The sequence below is a fragment of the Emydura macquarii genome, unplaced genomic scaffold (genome assembly GCF_026122565.2).
Source record: "Emydura macquarii macquarii isolate MOO-44397 ecotype Brisbane River unplaced genomic scaffold, CSIRO-AGI_Emac_v2 contig_3477, whole genome shotgun sequence".
Taxonomy (NCBI): domain Eukaryota; kingdom Metazoa; phylum Chordata; order Testudines; family Chelidae; genus Emydura; species Emydura macquarii.
In genome coordinates this window covers 8,567,079-8,594,865 of record NW_027133614.1, presented here as the reverse complement: position 1 = coordinate 8,594,865, position 27,787 = coordinate 8,567,079, and the positions used below count along the sequence as shown (strand labels likewise).

Here is a 27,787-nt window from a genome sequence, read left to right as displayed (position 1 = left end):
TTGAACCTTAATGCCCTAGAAGGAGTAAAACTATAGTGTACTTAAGCTGTATGGCCAAAGCACAAGTACGCTGGACCTCAGGCACTAAGCTATACCAGTGGGGCACACAGCTGAGTGAGCTGTGTTCTCAAGGGCCTTAAGGGCAGGCTGACTAGACAATATAGTTACACTAAGATCTCCCTGCCCTTAGCAAGTCCTCTGTGGAGGTGGTTTATAGCTTCTTCTGCAACAGTCTGATCACAGGATTGTTCAGGCTAGTGCAATAACAATTTGTGGGAGTAAGTACCCTTCCTGTATTCCCACATGCCTTACTCCAGAATTTGGCTTTAACTGTTGCAATTAGTGTATCAGTTATGTCACGGCTGAGTTCTATTAGTTAACAAATCTCCAATTCTTTTTATGACGGTAGTTAAGATGGATCAGAGGGCTCTCCTCATTCTGAAGCTAAATTCCAGTACTGAACCTATTTATAAAAAATTTCTAATCCTTAATGGATATAACAACCTTCAGAAAAAGACAAATGTAAGACCCAGAATTGGTGTTAAAAACTTGACTTAATTCTCATTTAGGATTCCATGTATTCAAAGGATTACATATTTCACATAAAAAAGTTATATGGAAGGAGAGAAGTTACGCATACAAACTGTCCCAGATTGAGGCGGTGCTGGTGTTAATTTGTGGAGAAATGCATGCCAGACCTCAGTGACCTACCATCTGTCTGCCTTCCAGCCCCCTCTTCTTATTGGCAGCGTAACTGTTGGACTTGCCTGGACACTGCTGCTTCTGAAACCTGAGGTTCCCCCATGTCTTCTGTCTACATGTTTTAGGAAGCCTTGTCAGAGGAATTAGTGCAAAAATTGCATCCTAGCAGCTGTGCTCTGAGGGGGAGAAGACCTAAGAGAAGTGTTACAAAAGGGAAAAACACTGTACTGTGGTATTCTGCAACATTAATTCTTTAAGACCCTGATTCAGCAAAGCAATTAAGCACATGCTCAACTTCAGCCACATGCCTACATGTTCTGCTGAATCAGGCCTATAAACATGTTATATTTAGCCAGCTTAAAAGTACAGTCAGATTATGCCATTTTATTAATATTAAACTCTTTTAGTAAGTGTTATTGGCATTTTAAAAATAAATTCATTGGACAAACTAATTCAGGCAACTTATTTAAGACAAAGGAAAAAACATGGAGAAAATATCTTTTTCTTTTGCTGATTCTGTGTATTTCTTCTTTCAGTCTTTAAACTCTGTTTTCAACTTAGAATGCTGTTCACCTTTCCATGAAATGGGTTACTGACTTTCACTCCATCTAAGAGAATTAGGCAGGATTTTTTCTCTCTATTATCTCTTTTATAGAAAACATATAATGGAAAATTGGTACTTATTTCTTACATCAGCTTTGGAAATATTATATTCATAGAGAAACTGCACTTAGCTTACCTTGTGCGACATGTATCGGAGTCGCATAGGATTACCTTTACCATTTGTCCATCTAGATGTAGCCTCAGATTGCTGGAGTGTGAGAACCACTGGAAACTCATTAGTCGTATACCACCTCTTAGAAGACAGGAAACCCTGAAAGGAAATAATCAAAGTGATAGATAGCCCTCTCAGATATTTTGGTTTTTTGTTGTTTTGTTTTATTTTTGGTGGGGAGCGGGCACTAGAGGTGAATGGGACTGATGCTTAACTACTGTGTAAATAATTCCTTCCTGTATTTTCACTCTCTGTATTTTCACATTTTCACTCTCAATTGGCAGAGCCATTCCTACAAATCAAGAGGAAACAACAACATTCTCCCTCCAGATGACCATACATTATTTATCAATCATGTTTATTTTGGCAGTGGCTAAGGGCCAACCAATAATGGACCCCATCTGTGCTAGGCACTGTACAAACAGAAAGTATACAGTCTCTGCCTCCAAGAGCCTCTAGGCAGACATGAGGTGGGAGAAGTGGTGGAACACACCAGCAGACTGAATGATACAATGGTGGCAAACGTTATGTTAGGTCCATTTTTTTCCCTTGCTCTTGGGGTTGAGTTGCTTAGGAGGGAAACAACTAAATGGAAAGTAAAGGGAAGGACAGGGGAAAAGAAGGTAAGAGGGACAGGTGTGGAGTGGTCGTGAGGTGAAGAGACAGTGAGGGAGAGAGTTGGAGCAAAAAAGAGCCAACTAGCGCAATGCAGAGAAAGGTAGATAACATGTTAGTCTGGTCTAGAATGTCCAGAGGTAAAAAGGTCTATGCTTTGGCTGCTTCCTCTGGCTCTTTCTGAGGTTTTTCCCCATGGACACGTGGCAAGGAGAAGGGGCAGCACCAACTGGATCCTAGTGCTCCGGTGGGGCAGGGTCTTCCTCACACAGTTCTGGGCCCATGGGATGAGGGGAGAGGGATGGTCATTGCTGGGCCACATTACACCCCTTTCCAGACCTATTTCAGCAGTCCCTCATTTGGCTGCTTCTGTTCCTGCCAGCTGGAGTAAGTCACTCTCCCTGAAAGCAATTTTCAATTCAATATGAAAATATTCTTTTAGCCGGGGCTGCTCATTATACTCCATCATTCCCCTTTCATCAGAAGCTAATGTAGAAAGCCAGGCATTTTAAATGTTCACTAAAAGTGGATTTTTTTTATAATGTTGGAAACAAAGCTATGCGAAAAGCAGGTGTCTTGGGTTGATATGAAAGTACAATATGATGTGGAAATTAAGACATCAACTTTAAAAACTAGCACAGTTGGCAGGGTAGCTGAATGATTTGGAACATCTTCATTGGCAAATAAATGATTATTGCAGCCACCAACCCCCTTTCTTTCCAAAATCATAAAGTTTCACAGCCTTAAACATTTCAGTGCATTAAGCAGGTTTCTCTTCACTTGAAAAGTGAAGGATTTCAATGTATTCTTCAAGACAGCACTGGTGAACTAACATAGAAGTTCCCAGGCTTGAGCTGAAGCTCATTGTTGTCAGTGGGACTCTTTCCAGTGAATTCAATGGGCTTTGGATCAGGCCCAGGATTCAGAAATACTAGTTAGCAATGACTGCCTTTTAAAAGCTTTTTTAGCTTTTTCTGTGTCCTAAGATTGAAAAGATATTGAGGCAAAAACAACTATGATTGAGACTGGATATATTTCTGGATGGGTACATATTTCCAGTGATGGTAGTTCAGTCTTCAGGAAGGCCTTTTCAGTATTATTCGATGCTCATACGGTCGGTGCTCAGATACAGGAGACCTGAGAAATTATGGATACAACTGTGACCTGTTTTGCATGACCATGCAGAGGAGTAAAGGGGTACTAAGGCCTCACTTTATGCCCCTGTGCCATCTACCCTTATTCTAGGTAGCAGCATAGCAGTGAGAGCAACCTCTGCTGAGCCATTGCATTCTCCTCCACTCCATAAATGTGAATGGCCAGTAGGCGTGGTCAGAACATTACCAATGAAATGAAATTCCATTGATATATGCGGTTTTGAAGGCAAATCGTTTCTCAGAGGTAGGTCAGTTTCAACAAAGTTTTCACTGGAGAGGTTTCTTACTTCTGACCAGAGAGTGAGTATCAGAACAAAGCTAAAAGCTTGAAACCCTTCATAAAATGGAATGACCATTCTCCATCCTGTTCTAAACAGAGGTATTTTGTTGCATGAAACAATCTATTCCAGTGCAAAAATTTTACTACTTCATGTAATTGGAATTATCATCAGAAATGCTTCCTTTGAAATTATGTTAATAAAGTCTTATAGTAGTATCAGTTTTTCATACTATATTTATGAGCTTTCATTACTACAATAATAATTTCCTTAACTGGATAGGACATTTATATTGTTGAAGGGAAATTAACTTATATATTGCAATAACAACAAACTACCAAGAAAATTTACTCCCATAGTTGAATCACACTCTCCCTAAATTCAGAGCCACTGTCAGCTTGTCAGTTGGGTAAAAGTCATAACAATACCGAGAATAAAACCTACTCATCAAATGCCTGATATCACTATTGCAAAAATGCATCTACGAAAAAAAAGCTTTATTGTTTTCCCTTGGTTTAGTTAACTTATCACATCTGAATTTTGAATATCTTAATAAAACAGATTATCCCACATTATCTCAAGGCTGTGGGGAAATTGTGTTTCATTACAAAGGCCTGGTAGTACTTCTGCATTTATGAGTATATAGCCGTTTGATTTAAAGTTGTTGTTGTCGTCATTGTGTGGCTTGTTAATAATTTAAAATCTCTCAATTAAACACAAAGAAACCATTTTATATTGAAACACATTTCTAATTTTGCAATTCCTTTTCAAAAACAATTCAGCTGTAGTCATCCCAGTGCTGTCAGAAAGGCTCACCAACAAGGAGTCTGACACACATATAGGTCTTGCATTATGGCCTTGTCATATTGAAATTAAAATATGTTAATGTTTCAACTGACTGAGTGTAAGATCTCAGCATGCCACTTCTTTGGATTTCTCCAGTTAGGTATATATTGTCTTAGAATTTTGCAGATAGAAATAGAAATAGCTCTTCAGAAGAGATTTATCTTAATATATGAAGAGGAGTAAGAATCCCACACAAGTCCCTGTGAAAGACCAGAAGGAGGGGGGAAGAGATGCAGAAGTGAAATATATCCTGGGACAATAACTCTAATCAACATTCATCATACGATAGCTCATTTTGATTACTTTAGGCCATGTCCTTAGTTGTATGTGCACAGTTCTCTTTAATCCATGACCTATCCTTTGAAGTTCCATAAAGAGATAACACTAATATTCGCAGCAAACACTTCAATAGCTGTAACAGAAAGGATCCACTCACATATTAGTTAAGGCATTAAATAAGAGTAATACAATAGAAATAAGACATCAATAAAGGTGGTTTTTAAGAGAAAATAAAATAAATCTGAAAAAGGAGTGATTAGTCATATTACAAATACAATTGCCCCCTAGACTGTTTATTACCTGGATTGCCTTACTGCCAACATGAAATGGAATTTATAAATAAAAATAAGGATAGACAGACTTATGCATATATTGTGCATTAATTTTAATATGATACCACTGTACATCAAAGCAGCTCTGTCCTTATTTTTTTTAATTTCAGTGATCAAGGGGAAGATGAGAATCTTTATGCTGAGTGCCTGTAAGATCTATGTTTAACTTCCAAACCACATTAAATACCATCTTTGGATTTCTAATGGAATGAGTTAAAGTAAGAAAAATGAACATTGTTTGGGAAAGTGGTGGCAATGATATAGCCTGAACAAACATTTAAAAGGCTACACTATTTATAAAATCATGGATCATTTTCTCCATTTTGGAGTTCCTTACGTGATAACTGGATTCATTAGTTCATAATGTTCTTCCACCAGTTGGCATATTCCCAGTTACAGTGCACAGCTCGGAACTGTTTTACTTGCAAAACTGTCTTTGCACAAGAGATTTAGCAATCATTGTTCAAGTGTGAACAGGGCCTTTCAGTAATTTGCCACCACAGATTTAACAGGTCAGCAAACAGACTACGTGTAAGAGGAACATGATGTTTTCCAAAACAATGTAATTTTGCCCTGTTGGTTAAGGGACTAGTCATTGAAATGTAAGTGCTTTGAAGTTGAAGAGTTTGTAAATGGGCTCTTTGCTGAAGGTAACACCACATTTATGCTTTTAGATTTAAAATAAAACAAGAAGTCTATGCACAAGTGCTGCAATTTTCAAAGTTGCCTAAGGGAGTTCGTTGCTCACCTCTCACTTTAAGATAATGGAGATTGGATATAATTTGCTTAGGCCCCTTTGAAAAAAATCCTAGCCAAGATCTAGGGTTTGGCTATATGGGGAAGGGGAATGTTAACCTGCAGATTTTTGCTGTGCATCGAATAGAAACAATACCTCAGCCACACTAATAGTGTGCACATGGGAAGTCAATGTGCATCATTGTGCACACATCAGTGATTTGCGGTGTACTAAGAGTGTGGTATTTTCAGGCGGTTTCCCATAGTCCTTTGCTTTCCGTTGAGCAATGTGCATACTGGTATTTAAGCACTCAAAGCCAGGTGAATTCAGGTTTAACATTGCTCACTGCACGATGAGCAGCAGCAGCTTCTGTGGCAGAGGAAACAGGATGAGGAAAAAGAGAAGGACACCAAGCAACTGATAATACAGGGTCAGTTTCTTCAGCCAATTCACTGTGGAATGATTGACTTCTGTGGCCATTTTTCCACCTGCATGATGCCAAGGGAAAGATACTGTTGCACTGGGTTATAAAGTTTGGTAATGTTCAGGAAATTATTGATAGCTTTGCATGCATAGGCTTCTCAAAGTGTATTGTAGCAACTGATGGAACCCACCTACCTATTATTCTTACCCCATCTCTCCCCACTTGGGATCAAAATTTATAATGAGAAAAAGTTATTTCTCCATGGTGCTTCAAGGGCCGGTTGACCACTGTGGCAGGTTTGTGGGCAGAAAAGCAGGGTGGTCTGGAATGGTCCACAATATGAGGATATTTCAGAACTCAGATCTATTTATTTTAACGGAAAAAGGACTGTTTGACCCCAGGAACACTATGAATATTAATAGTGTAGACATTGCTCCAGTTATCTTGAGAGACCCATCTCATCCACTGTTTCCCTAGTTAGTGAAGCCATTCACACGTCGCTTGGACGGAAGCTAGGGACTGTTTAACTACTGCCTGAGTAATTGCAGAAATGGAGTTGTCCTTTGGCTGTTTGAAATGAAGGTGGTGCTATTTGTGGAATAGGTTGGAATCAGCAGAGGAAAAAAGTGTCAATGATTATAGCAGCATGTTGTATTTTGCACAATATTTGTAAGGGAGAAAGCCTTAACAATGGTGGGAGGCTGAGGTGGAGAGACTGACTCAGCTGTTTGAAGAACTAGTAAGGTGTCCCCTACAAAATGGAAACATCTGGGGCAATATTGTCATGGATGGCTATTGCTCTTACTTTGAGTCTTAGGTGTGAAATGGTGCATCTATATATTCAGCGGTTAAACCATGGAGGTGGTAGGGGAGAGTGATGGATTGTGGGGAGTTCAGTGCTCTTTATGGGAAATGGAGCTGCAATGTACAGGCAATCCTTTTTTACCTCAATTCTCTGTCTAGATACTTATGAATTATATAAAATCTAATGAATTTCTGTGTTACATACATTGTTGACTCCTTATGAATGAATTTGTCAACTTTTATTAACAATTATGTAATCAGCAAAAATAAACCTTTAAATTAAATAATGAAACATTGTTAAATTATGAAACAATATTAAACAATCTACTATCTAACATGTACAGAGAAATTTTTTAATTAAAACAATAGTCAAACAAAACATCAGAGTGTAACAGAGCCCCATCTACACTTACCTGGTGATTTGGTGGCAGTCGACGGGAATTACGCAAGCTACTGTGCGTAGCTTGCATAACTCCCATTGATTGCTGTACTTCCCTTCTGCATGGCATCTTCACTGCACTGTGCTGATGAAAACCATGTTTCCATCAACGCAGTGCTACGCCACTTGAGGGGGTGTTTTTACAGCGTCGACTTCTGGATCGATTGAGCGTGTCTTCACTGACCACTCAATCGATCCAGAAAGGTTATTCTGACGACGGTGGACTTTGCCACCATCAGTGTAGACATACCCAGAGCAGTGCGGAGCACAACACAAAAGGGGGGGGGGGGGTTCCTTAAAGTCACAGGTAAGTACATTTTTTCTCTGCCTCATGTTAAGCCTTCTGGTGTTGAATGGTGAGGGTTGATGTTGTCATGGGTGGTTGGGGCTCAAAAGAGTTGCAGGTGCAACTGTTTTCAGTGGCCTAAGCTTGGCTCTGAAGGGAATGGCCTCTGGGACCACTGTTGCAGGGGTACAACAGGGAGGAGTCGCTGGTCTTCCCAGTATCCTGCACAGCAAGCTCCACAGCCTTCTAGGTTTGATGGTTGTGTAATCCTGCCAAATCCTGTCTAGCTCTTCATTAACACATCATATGACCCCAGCCAGATTTTTTTCATAGCATCCTTTCTTTTAATATAGATCCTCCTGAGCTGTTTGCTCTTTATCTGCTGCTGGTCAGTGTCATGACCCTGCAGGGACATCTGCCAAGAAAAGCCCACAAAAAGATCTTTATTCTGTTGGATGGACCCCAGAGCTTCCTGAACAGGCGCTTGTCCCCTGATGGCAATGAGAGTCTCAGCTCTAGGAATGCCATAGGGCTTCTGGAGTAATACCACCGCAGTTGTGATGTGCTCAAATCCAGGAGCAAGTGGGTAAAATCTGGTCCTATGCCAGTTTTTAAGTGGGGGCAGGGCGTCTCCAGTCAATTTAACTCCAGAGTCGTGGAAGGCACACAGGTAAATAACAAGCCAGTATCAGTGGCCCACAGTGCAGTGTGGGACAGCTGTCGGAGGACTGCCGAAGCAGCAGGAAGCAACATTGTGTACACATGAACAACACAATGAACTAGCTCAATTCACAGCAAAGTGAGTTTACTTTAAAAGAGGACTGCAGGGTTTGCAATAAATGTGGAGTTACTATGCTGTAATAGATTGTGTTGTGTGTAGACAAGTGTCTCCAGACCAGATTAATTTGACTTAATCCAGTTTAACCCCAGTGTAGACAAGTCCTAACACCCTGAGAGAAGTTCCAACATGCCTGAAATCTAGCTCCTCAGACTGATTTCAGTGGGAATTAGACACCTAAATACCTTTTGTGGATCTGGTCCTAACTCACTTCTGAGAGGGTTTTAGATTCTTATGTCACCTTAGGTGCTTTTTCAAATGTTAACATTTATATGAACTACAGTATCATCAAGTATATTTAATTATTGTATAACTGTTAGCTACCATTCCGGTACTCATGGTCAGAGGTGAAGATTACTTTCTCATGTCATTATGTAACAATTTATAGAAATGTAACTAGTGCAACTATAAGTAATCAAAGACTTTACATAAACAGATGAAGACTATATTAATGTATGTTGCTCTTAGTATAAGGTACACTCAGGGCTGGCCTACAACCAAACGGCACCCCAGGTGAGGAGCGTCTTCGGCACCTCCCCCTTGTCTATTTGTTAAACTTTTGAATACCTTATTTTTTATTGCATGTTTAGCCCATTTCACAACTTTGACGCTTGATTTGCCTGTATGACTTATCCCTGTCATATAAGACAATAAATTTGCATTCTACATTCTGTAAATCTGTATTTATTTATTATAGTCATGAATCCACATACAGAATACCTGAAACATTTCACTTCAAACATTCTATTTTCCCTTTTGTTGCTAACAACCAAAAATAGCATTTTGAGCCTGGCACCTGCCCCCTACCCCCTCCCCCAATCCCAGCATTCCATGCAGTCACCTGCCCCTAACTCCGGCCTGGGGAAAACTACTGATGTCACTTTTTTCACCAAAAGGAAGAAAACAAATTAGTTAGCTGCATCAAGGTAAAAAAATATTTATATGATTAGATGTGCCTTCTTGCACACCTGAGAAATATCCTCCAGAGATGCTCTTTTGGCAAACTGTTAATCTCAGACATTTTTATTATAATTAGGATGACCTATCTAATATGCAATAATTAAGAAAATGTACCACATATTTTGTACAAGATTATTCCCCAAAAATGTTGGGAATAAATGACCTTTCAGCAATTTCAGAATGAATTTATAATATATGCAATATAATCATAGAATCATAGAAGATTAGAGTTGGAAGGGACCTCAGGAGGTCACCTAGTCCAATTCCCTGCTCAAAGCAGGACTAACCTCAGCTAAATCATCCCATCCAGGGCTTTGTCAAGCCGCAGCTTAAAAACCTCTAAAGATGGAGATTCCACCAACTCATTAGGTAACCCATTCCAGTGCTTCACCACCCTCCTAGTGAAAAACTTTTTCCTGATATTCAACCTAGACCTCACCCACTGCAACTTGAGACCATTGCTCCTTGTTCTGTCATCTACTACCATTGAGAACAGCCTAGCACCATCCTCCCTGGAACCCCCTTTCAGGTAGTTAAAGGCCGCCATCAAATTTCCCCCCCCCCCCCCATTCTTCTCTTTTGCAGAATAAACAAGTCCAGTTCCCTCAGCCTCTCCTCATAAGTCCTGTGCTCCAGCCCCCTAATCATTTTGTTGTCCTCCGCTGTACTCTCTCCAACTTGTCCACATCCTTTTTGTAGTGGGGGGCCCAAAACTGGACACAATACTCCAAATGCGGCCTCACCAATGCCAAATAGAGGGGGAAAATCACTTCTCTCGATCTGCTGGCAATACTTCTACTAATGCAGCCCAATATGCTATTAGCCTTCTTGGCAACCAGGGCACACTGCTGACCCATATCCAGCTTCTTATTCACTGTAACCACCAGGTCCTTTTCTGCAGAACTGCTGCCTAGCCCATCAGTCCCCAGTCTGTAGCTGTGCATGGGATTCTTCCATCTTAAGTGCAGGACTCCGCACTTGTCCTTGTTGAACCTCATCAGATTTCTTTTGGCCCAATCCTCCAATTTGTCTAGGTCACTCTGTATCCTATCCCTACCTTCCAGGGTATCTACCACTCCCCGTAGCTTAGTGTCATCTGCAAACTTGCTGAGGGTGCAATCTACCCCATCTTCCAGAAATATAAAAAGGCATTTTACCAGATTGAGAGAGATTAACAGTTCTACCACAATTTTCTCTGTTAAATATATGGAATCTCCTTCAAAGCAGTAAAATGTTTCAAAGCAGAAGAAAATTTTAAATGCTCTTAGCTGAAAGTTAGATGAAGACTGCTTCAATGTAATAGTTATTCTACAAACTTAGACAAAGCTCTTCTCTAGACAGAGCTTTATCTATTTCTTCACTCCAGTTTCATTGCCAACAGAAAAATCTTCTTTATAGGAGCCTGCTTAATGATGTATTTTTGTTGCCAGAGATAGAATTTTAACAACAACAACAACAAGTTTTAAAACAGACTTTCTTGTAGCTTAAATATCCCATCAGCTCCATTCTCATTTTCCTCAGTATTGGCATTACGTTTTTCTCAGCTGTTTGGGTTTCTCTTTTTTCTCTACTGCCTGACTCAGATATTTCTTATACAAGATGCTTTTTGATACACTGTCAGACCTAATCACAAGAATGAGAATGCTAAATATTTTTTGATATTCTTAATACATTGAAAAAAACAGACATTTCAACTTCACTATACTAGCCTGTTTTAAATAAGCATTTCCATATATTATTTTTGTCAAGGGAAGATAATCAAGAATGGACTAACTGAGAATTGGGTCCTTCATGTGACCTCCATTCAGACACCATATGCGCCAGAATAAAATACTGTCAGCTAGGTATTCTCCTACTTACAGCACGCAGCTTGAAGTAGCGAAAATTTAGCTGATAAGTAGAGCTTGTCAGAAAATGGAGGATATTCTGTGGAAAACTGACTTTTCAGCAAAAAATTCTGAAGCTGAACATTTTCAGCCAATGATTTTTGGTTTAAAAACAGAACACTGATTGGGAAAGTCATCACTGTGCTTCATGCGAGTTGCAGTTTGAAAAGGCTCTATTTTCAAAAATCAATTTTCTTCTCTTGGTTTTGATTTTCTACTCTGTTTAATTTTGATATGAACCCCTCCTATAGTAGTCAACATAAAACAATAGAGATGATTAAAGTTTTCTGAATTTTAATTTTTAGATGAATTGCTTGTTTTGACAGAGAACTCAAATTTATTATTTTTCATACGGAGCAGGGAGGAAGAAGTTGATCTGTTTTGGAGCTGGTTGGGAATTTTCAATGCTAGAAAAAAAAATGATAAAATTTTAAGATTTTGAAAAGGAGATACAAATTGTTCACTGAAAACTAGTGGAATTTTTTCATCATGTTTTCAAACTGTCCTAGAAGAAAGTCTACACCTACCCAGAGTTATCACACAGGAATATTGAGATATTGCAGCATTTCCATCCATTTAGCGTAGATTAAAATTTGAACTACATGCCCGTGTAAGGGAGTAAGAATTTCCTGCCTTCCTGCTATAGGTTATCTGCCCCTTGGGTCTGGGCACATGAGTAAGAAAGCATTGAGTGTGAGACTGAGGAATGGTGAGAGCCTTACCACCTCCACTACCCCCAAGTCACTTGCCATTGTAGATGAGCCAGCATAGGTAGTGCAGTAATTTACTGCTGGGATAAGCCTGCAGGAAATGACTACCCCTAGAGTAAGGAGGAATCATGGGTGGAATCATGTTTCACACCTACCTTGGTGAGTGGCAATGCCTTCTGAGGCTACTCTCATGTTTGTTCAGTTTATGTACCTCTCCTTTCTCAGAGTTGTGAGTAAAATCACAACCTACGCTTTTTTGAAAAAATGCCATCCGCCCGCAACAATATATGGCGGAAATTGATGGGGTCAGTGATGAAAGGGGGACAGTCTTAGTGGCAAAGGAAGGAGACACTTTTCAAGTGATTCTTCCCCTGGAACCTGGAGTCTCTGGAACCTATTGTCCAGTTGGAAGAGAGGGGTGCTGATTGGCCAGCATTCCCCAGTTTGCCGGATTTAGCCTGAGGCAGGGGCCATATGGAGCCTCTTTTGGCTCCATTCAATTTTCCCTGTTGTAACTTTTGTGACCCTGCCTCTTATGTCCATTTGTCTCACTCTCTGCTCCTGCAGATTGCAACCAGGAGGAAAAGTCAAAATAAACTGACTCAGTAAAGCAACCAGTGATTTAAAGTAGTTGTTTTGCTCTGTGTGTGTGTGTTTGTGGGTTGTTTTTATTATTATTATTATTAAAGTGGTAGCCCTACAAGACTTGTCATGTTTTAATTTCAAGGACTAGGGGTGCTACCCAAGTGAAAATACACCTTGAATCCTTCCTTTTGCCAAGCTACACTTCATATAATGTAGTCCACGCAGTATTTGTCTTTTATTCACCCCTTACATGATTTTACTCCCCTCACCAAATCATTTCCACTAGCTCTCTATATTTTATACATCTCCAAGTGACCTTGCAGAGCTATCTAGCATGAATCGGTCATACCGCATAGTGGAACCGGCAGTAATTCTAATAGATTGTACAAGAGTAACATAGCAATTCTATGTTGTGCACTGCAATCTTCAGTTGGCTGAACTGCATTAAGTTGTTATATCAAGGACAACTGTAGGATTTTAACATTCAGAATAAGATGAGAGATATTTGTGGGGCAAAGTACATGCTTCCTTCTGTCATGATCCCTCACCACCTTTGTTTTTTTACACTAACACCTCGCAATCATTTATCTGTGATATTGGAACTTTTACCAGTTCATATTGTAAAGAGAGATGTGGGCACTTAGGAGTCTGGCAAACTTCGAGCTCATTTAGATTAATATGTACTGCTCCTCTGGACAAAGGAGGGCAAAGAGACATGTAATGGCAGGAACATATTTAAAGCGAGTTTGACTCTGACTATATATCTGCACAAGGGAGTACAAATGAGGAAGACAGTCTTCCACAAGTTACCTGGACTTTGGGTCTGGGTGTACAGTAGTAAGCTGGGTACTTGCCTTATTTAATGTGGGTGTGCAGGTACAGGCTGGGAATGGGTGGATATTTGATTCACACATCCTCATTCACTGGACAGAGTATCTGAGGGGATAGTAACTTACTACTGGCATAAATCAGAAGCAAGTTACTACCACCACCATCATCATGAGCAAATACTAATTCAGAAGTTAAATGCCCCCAGGACCCAACGCTACTGTCCGCTGCTCAAGACTGTGCTTAAATCTTTAATCTCTCCCTGACATTATTATTAAGTAACAGTAATTATTCTTAAGTGGGTGTGGGGGAAGGAGGGGAAAGAGAAAAAAGATCTATCAAAGAAGTAAATTGACTCCTCTTTGGGAGCCCTTTGTAGTTTATTACCAAAGTTCATTTTTGGTTTGACAGAGCTAAATTCAGTCACCATCAGATTCTATAGCATGAAGAAAAGAATTTTCTACACTGTGAATTGATCATTTAAACCTAGTTATTACCTATCATAGACCATCACATGTAAGTCAAGTATGGCATCTGATCATCACAAGCTTTTAAAATGGAGCATTTTGGACCAAATTCTGACATTTTGAAAAAAGGAAACATTGTCGAGTAATTGTTTGTATACAGGACTATGGAATTTACACAAAATCTTATATATATTTCTAACATACTTCTTCTAATATCTAGGTGCCATACACATGTGGGATTCACAGATTAATTTTTTTTTTAATTTCTAAAGGTCTATTTTTTTCCTCCTCAGCCCTTGATTCATTTGCTATCCAGAGCAGGCTCACCACTTGTTTTTTGGGTTTGGTTTTTTCTTTGTTTTTTTCAGAAGGAAATTGTTCCATCATTCTTTAACCCTTTTTCTGGGAATAGGTCTATGTTTAAGAAACAGATGTTTCCATATGGATCCAATGGAAAAGTTTATTATCTGAACATCTAAGATACTCCCCAGTGTTGAAGCAACAATGTTTTAATGTGTTTAGCTTTGGCTTCCACACAGTAAAATTACAATGATCATCCATCTAATAGGGAGTAACATTATCTGAAACATGATTAAATTTATGATGATGATCAGGTGTTCAAAGGATAATCTGAAACATTATTCTGCATTGATCATCCATGAAAAGATACCCAACCACTTGTTTTTCAATTGTCCTGTTGCCTATATGTAGTATTAGATTCTTCCTCTTCCAGACAATATACCCACAGTTCTCTCATATTTAACTAGCTTTGTCTTTCCTCTGAAGTGTTGTTAAGTGCCGCTGCAGAAGATCTAAATAAATACCAAACTAAACAGATTATTCTGATCGATAGTAGGGTAAGCCCTATATTGCTATGCCTAATCAGTTTTTGACAACACAGTTGCCACAGATTTAGCACAATTATTTCATGTGCTATCTGTGGGCCTAATACTGGGCTGTTAAGTCAATGGCTAAACTCTCATTTATGTTGAAGACACAGGGTCAGAAGACTTCTCTGCAGGGGACTGCAGTCTGGACTGGGGTGGGTGTGAATTGTAGAGCACTCTTACATGTTGCACTCTAACTGCACCATGTATACCCTAGTGGCATAAACAAAAAGGGACCTAGTTCATACTGAAGCACTCCCATTTCGAACAGGACTACATTAGTGTGATGTAGGTACCTTTTGGTTTGTGCCCTACAACATAATTTATGCAAGACTATTTCCATTTTGTTGTATTTTCTTGCACATGAATTTATAACAGTATGAGAAATCAGTGTAACATACCTATTTAAATCTTTAATAGTAACAAATAATACCATAAACATTTTTATCAGTGCCATCAGAGTAGTGCTAACAGGTGAAATCAATGGCAAAACACCCATTGACTGCAATCGAGCCAAGATTTCATCTCTTGTGCCTAGGTTGGTAAATTTTTATGATCACACCAAGATTAAGGCTTTTTTTATATTTATACACACACACACACACACACACACACACACACACACACATCCTGATCCTACAAATGGGAACTTGGACTCAGACCCCGAAAAGCCTCATACATGTGCCTAACTTTAAGCACTGTGAGTAGTCCTACTGAAATCAATGGGACTTCTCACATACTTAATGTTCATAGACTAAGGTCAAAAGGGGTCATCATGATCATCTAGTCACATTGCAGGCCTCAGAGTCTCATCCACTCACTCTTGTAATAGACTCATAACCTCTAGCTGAGTTGCTGATGTCCTTGAATCATGATTTAAAGAATTCACGTTACAGAGAAATCACTATTTACACTAGTTTAAACCTGCAAGTGACCTATGCCCCATGCTGCAGAGGAATGTGAAAAAGCCCAGGGTCTCTGCCACTCTGAACTGGCAGAAATTCCTTCCCGACCCCAAATATGGTGATCACTTAGACCCGAGTATGTGGGCAAGGTCCACCAACCAAACACCAGGGAAAGAATTCTTTGTAGTAACTCTGAGCCTCCCTTCATCTAGTGTCCCATCCCTGGCCGATGGAGATATTTGCTGCTAGCAGACACAGATCACCTACGTACTGTTGTAGGCAGTCTCGTCAGACCATCTCCTCCCTAAACTTACCAAGCTCAGTCTTGAAGCCAGTTAGATTTTGTGCCCCCACTGCTCCCCTTGAAAGGCTGTTTCAGAACTTCACTCCTCTGATGATTGGAAACCTGTGTCTAATTTCAAGACTATACTTGTTAATATCCATTTATTCTTGTGTCCATGTTGGTGCTGAACGTAAACTCTCCCTCCCTGATATTTATCCCTCTGATGTATTTATAGACAGCAATCATGTCTCCCCTCAGCCTTTGTTTGATTAGACTAAACAAGCCCTTGAGTCTCCTCTCTTTAGAGAGGTTTTCCATTCCTCAGATAATCCTAGTAGTCCTTCTCTGGACCTGTTCCAGTTTGAATTCATCTTCCTTAAACATGGGAGACCAGAACTGCACACAATATTCCAGATGAGGTCTCACCAGTGCTTGTATAATGGTACTAACACTTGCCTGTCTCTACTGGAAATACTTCGCCTGATGCATCCTAGGAATGCATTAACCTTTTTCATGGCTGCATCACATTGGCAGCTCATAGCCATCCTGTGATCAACCAATACACTCAGGTCTTTCTCCTCCTCTGTCACTTCCAACTGATATATCCCCAGTTTATAGCAAAAAATCTTCTTGTTAGTCCCTAAATGCATGACTTTGTACTTTGCACTATTAAATTTTATCCTATTTCTATGGGTATGTCTTCACTGACAGTGGCAAATTCACCGCTGTCAGATCAATTCTTCAGGATCGATTGAGCAGAAGTGGAGACCTGCTCAATTGATCCAGAAATTGAAATAATAAATTCACCCCTGGAAAAAAAAAGTAATGCTGTGTTGATAGGAGGGCATTTCCCATCAAAGAAGCATAATGGGAATGCTGCACTTATTACAATTTAAGAAGTTGACAGGAGATATACAAGCCTATTACTCCAATTCACAAGGTCATCCAGATCTTCTTGGATGGTATTCTGGTCTTCATCCATATTGGCAATGCCTCCCAACCTTGTGTAATCTGCAAATTTTATTAGCATATTTCCACTTTTTGGGCCAAGATCAGTAATAAAAATGTTAAACAAGATTGGTCCCAAGAGCAATCCTTGAGGAAATCAACTAGTAACCTCCCTCCAACCTGACAATTCATCTTTCAGTAGGACGTGTCGTAGCTTTCCCTTTAACCAGTTCCATATCCACCTTTCAATTCTCATGTTAATCCCCACTTTCTCCTATTTAACTAATAATTTCCCATGTGGAACTGTATTAAATGCCTTACTGAAATCCAGGTAGATTAGATCTACTGCATTTCCTTTGTCTAAAAAATTAGTTGTTATCTTCTCACAGAAGGAGATCAAGTTGGTCTGACAAGATCTAACTTTTGTAAAACCAAGTTAAGCATATGCTTAAGTCTTCACAGGATCAGAGCTTTAGACATACACAACTATACTTGCCTGAGTGGTCCAATTAGTTACACATCAGCCTAAGTGTTTGGAGGGGGAAAAAATTCAGGAACAAAGCTATCAACAATACAAATATAAAGCATATTATATTCACGCCTGTCTTCTTAAAAATCCTGCCTCAAGTAAGCCAAATATGGATTACTCTTATGTCTGCATTCCAGCTCTGCCTACAGAAGCAATGTAAAAAGCCCATTATTTTTTTCCTCAGAATAACCAACTTTTCTTGAAGCTGGCAAAATAATCGGTACTTTCTGCAAAAATAAATTATTATTTTTAATTTTATAGTGTAATACAATTGGTTACAAACGCTGGGAATCATGCCTATGACAGTTTAAAAAAATCTAGAATTATCTATTTGAGCCAGGAGTTACCAGCAAACTCAATTTTCTTTGTCAATTAGAATTTTAAAGGACACAATTGCTGTCTTGAAAAGAAATCACTTGCTATTTAATTTCTGCATGTGCATACTATACATTTATATGACAAATATAGCCCCAAACTAATCGCTAGCACCAGGTTAGTTAAAAAAAAACCAAGTGTTATTAATATAATAGATTAAGCTAGAAACAAACAGGAATTTTTAATAAGCAGTCTCAGTCCATACTTTTCCATCAAACTAAGGTTGTCACATTTCCGCAGTTTGGCATTCACTATAGGCTTTCATCAGTTTTATTTATGCCTCACATCCAATAGACAATTTACTGATAGCCCATGTCTCATTCTATCAAAATAAACATTATATTTGCACAGACTGCACCTAAGAATATTTCATTACACTGACTAACAGAAAATTGTGCTCTGGTGCAATCAGAAGTGACATCTCACATATTTTGGTGCCAACCAATTAGGATGCTTCACAGAAAGGAAAAAAAAAAACGGTAGACAGAACAAATATGAAGTCCTCCAAGCAGAAATGCAGGTAGTAATTATTTAAACCAAAAAACTTTTAATAGAACATTTCAAAATGTATCAACATAACTATGCTATTAACTGGCTGCAGAAAGGAATGAGACAGTTTATAGCAGAGAAGAGATTCTACAACAACAGGCGCACAGATGTTTTTGAAATTTCATAAAGTTAAAAAAATATATACAAATGATCATGTGGCTTTTTAAAACCTTAGTGTGCATTACACAGAGCAATATGTTACATTAGACTATGGAGTAGGAGGGGAGCGGAAAACAAAAATGATTTAACATTTTAACACTGCCAATGCTCTATGTAAAAGTAAAGAATGTGGAAAATACTATTAAACACATAAAATAATAAATGAGTAAACTGTTAGTTCTAACATCAGACTGCAACCCACAAATGTTGCCACAAGTTTACTTGCAAAAGCTCAGAAACAAAACACAAGATAAAACCAGAAGTATTTAGACATCTTCTCCTTGTTTATATATAAAGTTCTCAGAAGCCATTAGAGGGAGGGTGAACTGGGGGCCAGTAGGTGGGGGAAAAACAGAGATTATCAGATGAGGAGCCAGCAGAGAGATTAGGACTGAGAACCAGGGAGGCAAGGTGAAGGATGCGGGGGGGAGAGACAGATCGGATGAGGGGTCACAATACTAGGGAAGAACTGGAACTGTCTGGGTAAAGAGAATAGGACAAGGAGCCAGAGGGAAAACAATGACATTGGACAAAGAGCCCAGGGAGGGGAACTGGGACTGGGAGCCAGTAGGGACAGGGAACATGGGCAGGTGGGGAGCAGCAACTGGAGGACAAGCTACGGGAGAGAGATAGATCAGAACTGTGGGGGGGGGGGGGTGGCTGGGACTAGAACAGGGAGTCCCAGAGAGGTGAGAATAGGGTTTATTAGGCAAGGAGAATGAGATTTGGGACAAGCAACAAGGGGTGAGGTAGTGACAGCACTGGGACATGGAAGATATGAGAAAGAAGAGGTCATGCTTTGGGGAATAGACAGGTGAGTCTATGCCCACTAGATAACTCCATTCCAGAACCTAGAATGGAATCCAAACTCATGAATCTCAACATTCCTCTGCTGTCAGCAAATATCTATGAAACCCACAGGCAAAGTGTCCCATCTCCCTCTAGTACTAGTTGACAGAGGATGACTGTCTACTATTGTTATCAGTTACTTCATTAGCTCAAGTGACAAAGGTCTGTGTGGTGGATCTAAAGGTTCCAGCCCTCCAGATTACCCATGTGGGCATAGTAGGATACCACATGATGGTATTTGTTTTTTCAAAAACATAGGAAATTACACACAAAAAACTGTGTTAATAGAACATTAAGCTTGCAAAGTCAAGCACTCAAAGTAGGAAATGTCAGGATTAAGGTTGCCTGAGCAGCCTGAATTCATCCCCTTTGTGCATGTGCATTATGATACAGTATTTGATTACATAATCATATACTGTATTTTCCACAGGGATGCCTGCCTTGTCCAGTGCATAGGCTGGACCGATTCTGGAGATGAAACAGGGAACTGTAGTTTAAAAAAAAAAGTTATTTATAGCAGTGTTTCTCAATGTCCATTCTTTGTCCTGGTGCCAGTCCTTGAGATCTCCCTGACAGTTTAACAAGGCACAAAGCTGGTCCCAAGTATCAAAAACATTAAGAAACACTGGTCTATAGGACACCTGCTTCATTTACTGTAGAAACTGGGAGGTGAGTAGTGAATGAGCAAGGGGACATGCAGATATCCCGCACCTTTCTCTGAAGCATTTGGCATTGGCTAGTCTTGGAGATAAGACCCAGACTAGATGGCCCACTGGTCTGATTCAGCAGGGCTATTCTTAATGTGCAGGAGCATACTCTTGACTCTAGTTATTACATGCTACACCAGATGCAATGTTTCTTGTGATCTTCAAAATCAAGATCAAGGACCGTCCTCCAACTTTTAGTTAAACTTTTACATTTTGTTCCACGGTTATTAGAACCAGACCACAAAGGGGACAAGGGCCCTAATCCTTCAGAGAGTTACACATATGTTTAACCTTACAAACATGAATAGTCCTATTGAAATCTCTGCAATATTGACGCCTAGATATATTAAAGCACTAAATATTTTTGGTTCAGATCATCCACATAGGGAATTTTATTTACAGCTTGTGATTGAAAAAAAAACAGTTAAAAGTTGAGAGAAAAAGCTGTGGCAAACTAAAGTTGACATCCAGTTATCAAGTTGGCTTAATTTTATTCCAAAATATATTAACAAGTTAGAGACAAAAATCTGTGTCAAAGTAATTATTTTCCTTTTTGCCAGATATGGAGAAAGATTGGTTGCAGCATAGTGTTTCTGCACAATGGATACCATCATCTCTTCCTATTTAATTTCCCCCACCAGTCATCTTTCAGGTATTAAGCCTACAAATGTGAACAGCATTTAGTTTGACTATGCAAGATCTATAGTTTTACTAATGCCAAAAGCAGAAATAGGGATTTGTGCCACTTTAAATCTGTTCAAGATGTAATAAGAAATAATTTCATCTAGTGTTTATAGGAAAAGTGTCATAGTCAAGTCAGCAAATAATTTAATTTCAGACCACTTTTCCTGTATGATGAATTTTCACACTTTTAGTTATCACTTGGAGCAAACTCTAGCCAAGGACATATCAGATGATGACCCTGATGTTGATGGTGGTGTGATTCTGCTTTATGTAGCAGCAACTCATGTTATTTAGGTAAAGCAATTGAAGTAGAGCCTGTAATTTTCCTATCTTCAAATGCTGTAATGGTGTGTGAAAGGTTAAACTGTATTTCTCATAGAAGTAACAGAAACAAGAAATTACATTACCTGTATTTGGAACTGCAGATTTTGTATTTGAGAAATATAATTTCAAAGCTGTAAGTACTATTTACTTTTTGTTTTATAAAAAGCAATGTAGTTGGAATACATTTGTTTCCTTTTATGTAAAACAATTCACAAAGTAAGCCTTATATATTCCCAAACCACATTAGCATCCTTAAAATATGTCATTGTACAAAGGAATCGTACCAATATAATCATAATTAAGAAACTCTAGAGTCTAAAACCCAGCCTGATGCCATTAGCAAGACTCTAGAAACATGTAGGAAGGCATCTTTCAGAGACATTCACAGCTGGCATTTACTGACTGAAATATTTCCAGTTGAATGGAATAATAAATATAATTCAAAGAAAACAGACGGGTTTGATAGTCAGTTCATAATACACATGACCTTTCCGGGTCACAAGGACAACATTCATCATGGCAGATGGAGGAAGAAATATGTCAGACACATTTTGGCTTAAAAAAAGTTTGACGTTTTTCCTTTTAAAAATATTTTTATTATTTATTACTGGCAAATGAGATTATAAATTCCCCATTTGAACTTGTTTGCTTGTCTACTTCCTCATTTTAGTAACAGCATCTAAAAATTCTTAGCCTAAAAAAAAATCCTTTGTTTAGCTGGTTCATCAATAATAATTCCAAACCCCACAAAACTTCATTAAAAAAACTAAGCCTGTTAGGTGACAATTGCATGATTTAAAAAGTCCAAGCACATGTGTTCAAGGAAATGAGTAGTTAAGAACATCTTAAGTTTTATACTACTTGTATAAACTCATTGGTCCTTATCCTGATCTGAGCAATGCTCAGATTTGTTCATCACTAGTCTCACTATAAGGATGATGAGCTCTCTGCTTCACACAGCAGGTGCAAAGGGGCCACACTCTGACTGTAGTTTGCCAATGGAGAAATCCTCTGCCATAGAGAAGCTCGCTGTTGGCGTAAAGCTGGCAGAGGCAGTTGACTGCCTCCTGCACACCACACGCCCTCACATGGGATAAGGAGAGGGAGGGTTGTGTCAGGGGCATTCTGGAGGGAAGTGGCTGAGCTTGCAGGGTTAGGGTTGGAATCTGCAAGGCAGATGGTAGAGATGAGGGAAGGCCTGTAGGAAGGAGTGTGGGGCATTTGGAGAAGCTTTGGGATGGAGTCTGCAGGGTAGGGATGGGGTCTGTGAGGGGTATAGGAGTGGGCATGGAGCCTCTGGGTGGGTGAGAACTGAAGAGCAAGGGGTCAGGTTTGCATGGGGTCATGTCTTTGCAGGACAGAGGCTAAAATGTTAGAGTTATAAGCAGCATATGCAGAAGTCATGCCTAAAAAAAAGAAATAATTTACACTTAAATTCCTATTTAAAGGAGATTCCAAAGAACATGAAAAGAAGCCAAATCAGTCCTCACCATGTGACAGGCATTTCATATAGTTCAAAATCAAAGAGAAAACTTCCATTTTCTACCTTTCTCTTTGAAAGATAACATGCTAAGAAGTAGCTCATGTAAGAAACACATTTTAAAATTTTATATATAATTAAAAATATGGCCAGTAATATACAGCTTGGATAAATCACAAATTACTCAGCAAAATTAAAAAGTAAATTTGATATTCTAATGATGACTAGTTTAAAAATGATAAATCAAAAATAGGAAATATTAAATTCTAATTACCACATCAAAAGCTGCAAAGCCATGGCTCTTGGAGCTAAATGCATGTCCCCCTCTTCAGTGACAAACCAAAATATCCATATTAATCAGGACACATTTATCAGGACTCAGTTGCTTATGGAGTCATATTTCTTTCAATCAAGTTATTAGTAAGTGGGGTAATAGTCCACATCTTCTGCTAACAAATTAACATTTTTTGTGGTGCACAGTAGGCTCTTGTTTGGTGCACTCTGGAGAGGACCTTATAGCTCTGACACTCCCCACCCCAGTGATGTTCACAGGAGTCCCCATCCAAAATAAAATGGTCATGGCTTTTTGGGTTTTCTCCCACCAAGGGTTCTGAGTCACTCTGAGGAAGCCTTTTCAGCTGGATCTAGTTAAGTGAAGCTCCATAAAGAGGGGTGGGGTTAGCCCCAAGGGAGAGGAAACTAGGGGCAGAGCATACTCAGGAAACGTGTGTTACCCTGTTTGTTGCTGTGGACTTTATTAACTGTAGAGTTGCATGGAAGGAATGCATACCAATTTGTTTCCTTAATTAAACTGTAAATTCTGCAATACATCTGAAACCCTAGACAGGTGTGTTTTTCAACCTGATACTATGACTTTTCTTTCTGTGGCTGTTCAGATCCTTATTGCTCCTGCTACACTCCCAATATTTTCTCTGATTCCTAAATCACATGTCCACATAACCTCCAAACAAGACCACTCTGCCCACGTGGAACCCGATTCTGCAAACACCAGGCATGATGCTTAGCAGCAGCTCCAGTGACTGCTCAATGGGACTTATGAGTCTCACTGGTCACTTCTGAGATAGCAAGGCCCACTATAAGCCCAAAAGTTTAGTCAAAGAGTATCACATTTTCAGTAAATCTTTGATTACTAACATGGGATGATCCTATTAAGAACCACTCAGTAAGTGTTTGTGGAATGGGGTCCTGGATTTGAAAATTCATTATTACAACAGAACTCTCTCCCAGAATGAGTCCTTTTATTTTGGATTTCAACTATCTACAGGTCTTGCCTACATCTTGGAGCCATGCTAGTGACTCAATCACCAATTTTTACCTACTTTAAAAAAAAATTTCATTATGACTATTCCATGGTGAGACTTGGGCAAAAGGAGAATTATTTTGATATAAACCTTGCATACTTGGATACCAAAAGGAAAAATACTATGCAAATATATGGCCACATTAATACAAGATATCTTTCTAAATGAATTAATAAATTAATACATTCTACAAATCAATGTTAAAACTAATGGCTGATAAAGAAATATTACAGCATATTTCAAAGCATCTGCATTGGGCATCAAAGAGAACCTCCACGACAGTTACCCTAAAATATAAGCTTAGGGGGGGAAATATAGAGAGAATAGTTTAAAAATTAGACAAATGGACTTGGGGAAAGTGGTCTTGAAAAATACGGAGAAAGTAGTTTATCAAAATGTACACAGAAGTAAAGAAATCTATCCCCTGTCCCAGCTTAGACTTGTAGTATAGATGGCACGCATACCAGGGCTTTATAGTACAGAAGAGAATGCAGTGAACAACATAGTGCATGCAAAACCTAAATATCACACCATGCTCTAACCATGTTAGTGGAAAATGTGTTGGTTTTGGATCCCCCAACATATGTAGTTTTGTAGTGTAGATAAGAACTTTGATTAGAGTTTTATTGAATTTACACTGGACCCTGTATGTCTCCTTATACATTTTCTGTATATCAAATGGTGTTGGCTCTAAGTGTTTGTCTTAGGGTGATCAGATAGCAAGTGTGAAAAATTGGGATGGGTGTGGAGGGTAATAGAAGCCTATATAAGAAAAAGCCCCAAATATCTGGAGAGTCTCTATAAAACCGGAACATCTGATCACCCTAGTTTGTCTACGTGTGTAGAAAATGCAAAAAGGCATCAAAGACCCTCTAATTTTAGTGTAGAACATTCGTTTCTGTTTCAAACACCACAATTTGCCACTGGGAAGTTATTTTAATATGGAATTCCACTTACACAGTATACCAGACCACGCTTCCCCCCATCCCATCAAATTTTGGTTTCATATGACTTATAGCCGTTTAAGATTAAGGAAATTGCACTTTGCATTTCAAAAGTGTATAGAGAAGAACCCACAGAATCCCTGGTGCTCTCCATTCAGTTCCCCACTTCCCATTTTAATTAATATGATAGAATGTCCACCCCACCCAGGACTGAGTGGGGTTAAGGTGGCGGGGTAGGCCAATTAAGTCCACAAACTGCACCTAGAGCAGGAGCCAGTTAGCAGGAGATTGATTCGGAACAGGCTCACCTGTACAGGAAGAGGCGTGGTCTATAAAACCAGGTAGCAAGTTACAGATTAGGCAGCTGCTGTGAAAGGGCAGTCACTCCCTGGAAAGGTGGAAGTGTGTTTGGGGGCTGATGGGAAAAGGCTGCAAGAATCAGACCTCCCTGGAGAGAGGGTTCTTGGAGCTGATACATCCTGAGAGAGATGGGGAACCATAGTGTAGGAAGTAGTCCATGGAAGAAGTAGTGAGGGCAAAGAAAGGAAGCCCAGAACTGCTGAGCTGAGGGTCCCTGGACTGGCACCTAGAGTAGAGAGTGGGCCTGGGTTCCTCTACAGGCCACTGAGGGAGTTGTACCATGGCAATGAATGAGAAGACTGCCTAGGACTGCTGATGGAGTGAACTCCAAAAGGGAAACACTGAATGACCTAGCTAGAGGGTTAAATCATGAAGAGGATGGAGTAAGAGGAGCTTCAGACGAGAGTAAGAGTGACAACATGCAAACTGTGGACTGGGGCATCTGCCTCAAGAGCTGATGCCCAGCGTGACTGGGACAAGGTGCCAGACTGTGGTGATAAGTGGAGCACCCCATGACATTTAGCTAGGTTTGGTCTGAGAGAATCATACCGGTGCAAAATGGCAGATAGATACACCATGCTTAGCCCTGAATATGGTCAGAACATTAAAAAGAGCTCCTCTGAACTCATCAAGCCCCCTTAATGTTCCTATAATAGGGAACAAGACAGGAAAGACAAACCTCCCATCACAATTTCTAAATGAGGGAAGGAGTAAACTACACTTACCTGGATCCAGAGAAACAAAAAGCCTTCTTTTGCCTCCCAGTACCAGGTGACTGGCCTCATAATCCATTCCCTCTTTTCTTTTAAATTATATATTATCGTTGAAAGTTGGAGCAGGATGCATATCCTGCTTTATCCCTGATAGATATAAAACAAGCTCCAGAACAAATGGGTGGTTTCAGAAAGGTTTCTGTACTGAAAATTTTCCACCCATGACCCACATTTCTCAGATTCAACGCACATGAACACCAGTTGCACTAATTGTGGTACAGACAGGTGTAAGCTATAGCAGATTTCAGTCATTTGAGCTCCACAGTACTCAGTTACATGAAGGAGATAATTCTCAGGTCTGATCTTTCCTCCTCTCTAGCAGGACAGATGCCATATTAAGAAACAGAACTCTGATAGCAACTCCCGCCTGGCATCATTAGCTGATGTAATTTAAAAAAATGAAAATCAAGATAAACCTATCCCATGCTCTAGGCACATACACAATTCAATTATTTAAAAACAAAGAGTACCAGCTGACCACATGTCAACATTAATACACTTAATGAGACATCATAACTCCATCAATCTCAAAACATCCTTTGAACAACCAGGTTTGCAGTAAGATGAGTACTGAAAACCTAAAGCACCCAGTAATCATGGGTCATTTTGGAAAATCTTGATTAGTATAGTACAGTAGGTACTTTATAAGTGAAGGACTTTCAAGGATCACATACGGAGTACTACAAAATACTGCACACCATTTCAGGAAATTATGAGCAACCAAAAAACAGGCTACAATATTTTGCAGTCTGAACTAGGGTGGGTGCAATTCCACTGGTTTAATTGTATTTTTCAGAATGCTGTCCAAGTAATGCATGCACCAGACTTGACATGCAGTACCAGATTGTGTGTTTGTGCATGAGCACATCTTTCCCTCTACCTATGGGACTGAAGAGTTCCACAAATTCCAGAGAGAATAATCCATCATTAAGGACTTCTATAGCTTAGTGCTGGGGGGAACATGTCTGAAAGCACATTCTTCCTGCATCACTTGTTGAAAAGGAGGAGGAGAATAATCCCTGGTTATGACCCTGGATAAAAGTTTTGTTTCCTTTTCCAGTCCAATTTGTAATCCTTTTAGTCAGTGTGATATCGACCAGGTTTTCAATCAAACATCAACCTCATAAAAGTTTGAGATTTAGAACCTAAAAGGAAGTCTAAGGAATATAATTTGGTTACAAAGGAGAAAAATGCTATTTAAGTAAATGGGGATAAATACAGTATGAGACTGCAATAAATTTGGGGGTATAAATTAAAAACTTCCTGATGAACAACTAGAAACAAGTATTAGTTTCTTTGATGCAGCATCCCTATGACCAAGATGGTTAAGCGTATGGGAGGAGCCATCCTCCCCTCACATAGTAAGCTAGAGGAGGGGACTTGAATGGGGAGAAAATTCCACAAGGACCTGAAGGTTTACCTTGACTAATTTTTAAATCAGCAGAGAATTAAAGTGAGGAATGCAAGTAGAGAAAACTGACATATACTATACCTTGCAATGTATGCAAGGAGTAAAAAGAAAACTAACATCTTTTAAAAAATAAAACATGAGATAGGAGTGAGTCACTTAAAAATATAATCAAGGAGAGCCACAAAGCGGAAAATGAAACTGTAGTGGAAGTGCAGCTGCTGAAAGAGGAAAACTAAGGCACTTCTTAGAGTCAGACAAAGGCAAAAACAATGGAAGGAGAACAAAGACAGACAGATAGTACCAGTGGATTGATCAAAGCAAATATAAAGGCTACAGCACTGTTATGCTGTACTG

General features: G+C 39.4%; 1 long non-coding RNA gene across 1 annotated transcript; it reads right to left on the bottom strand.

Moving 5' to 3' along the window:
- Nucleotides 1–541: 541 nt before the first annotated feature.
- Nucleotides 542–26,104, bottom strand: LOC137144691 (uncharacterized). The gene is made up of 3 exons (XR_010917460.1): nt 25,975–26,104; nt 1,442–1,576; nt 542–894 (listed from the first exon to the last, which is right to left on the bottom strand). It is a non-coding gene; the product is annotated as an uncharacterized lncRNA (long non-coding RNA).
- Between the last annotated feature and the right edge of the window lie 1,683 nt (nt 26,105–27,787).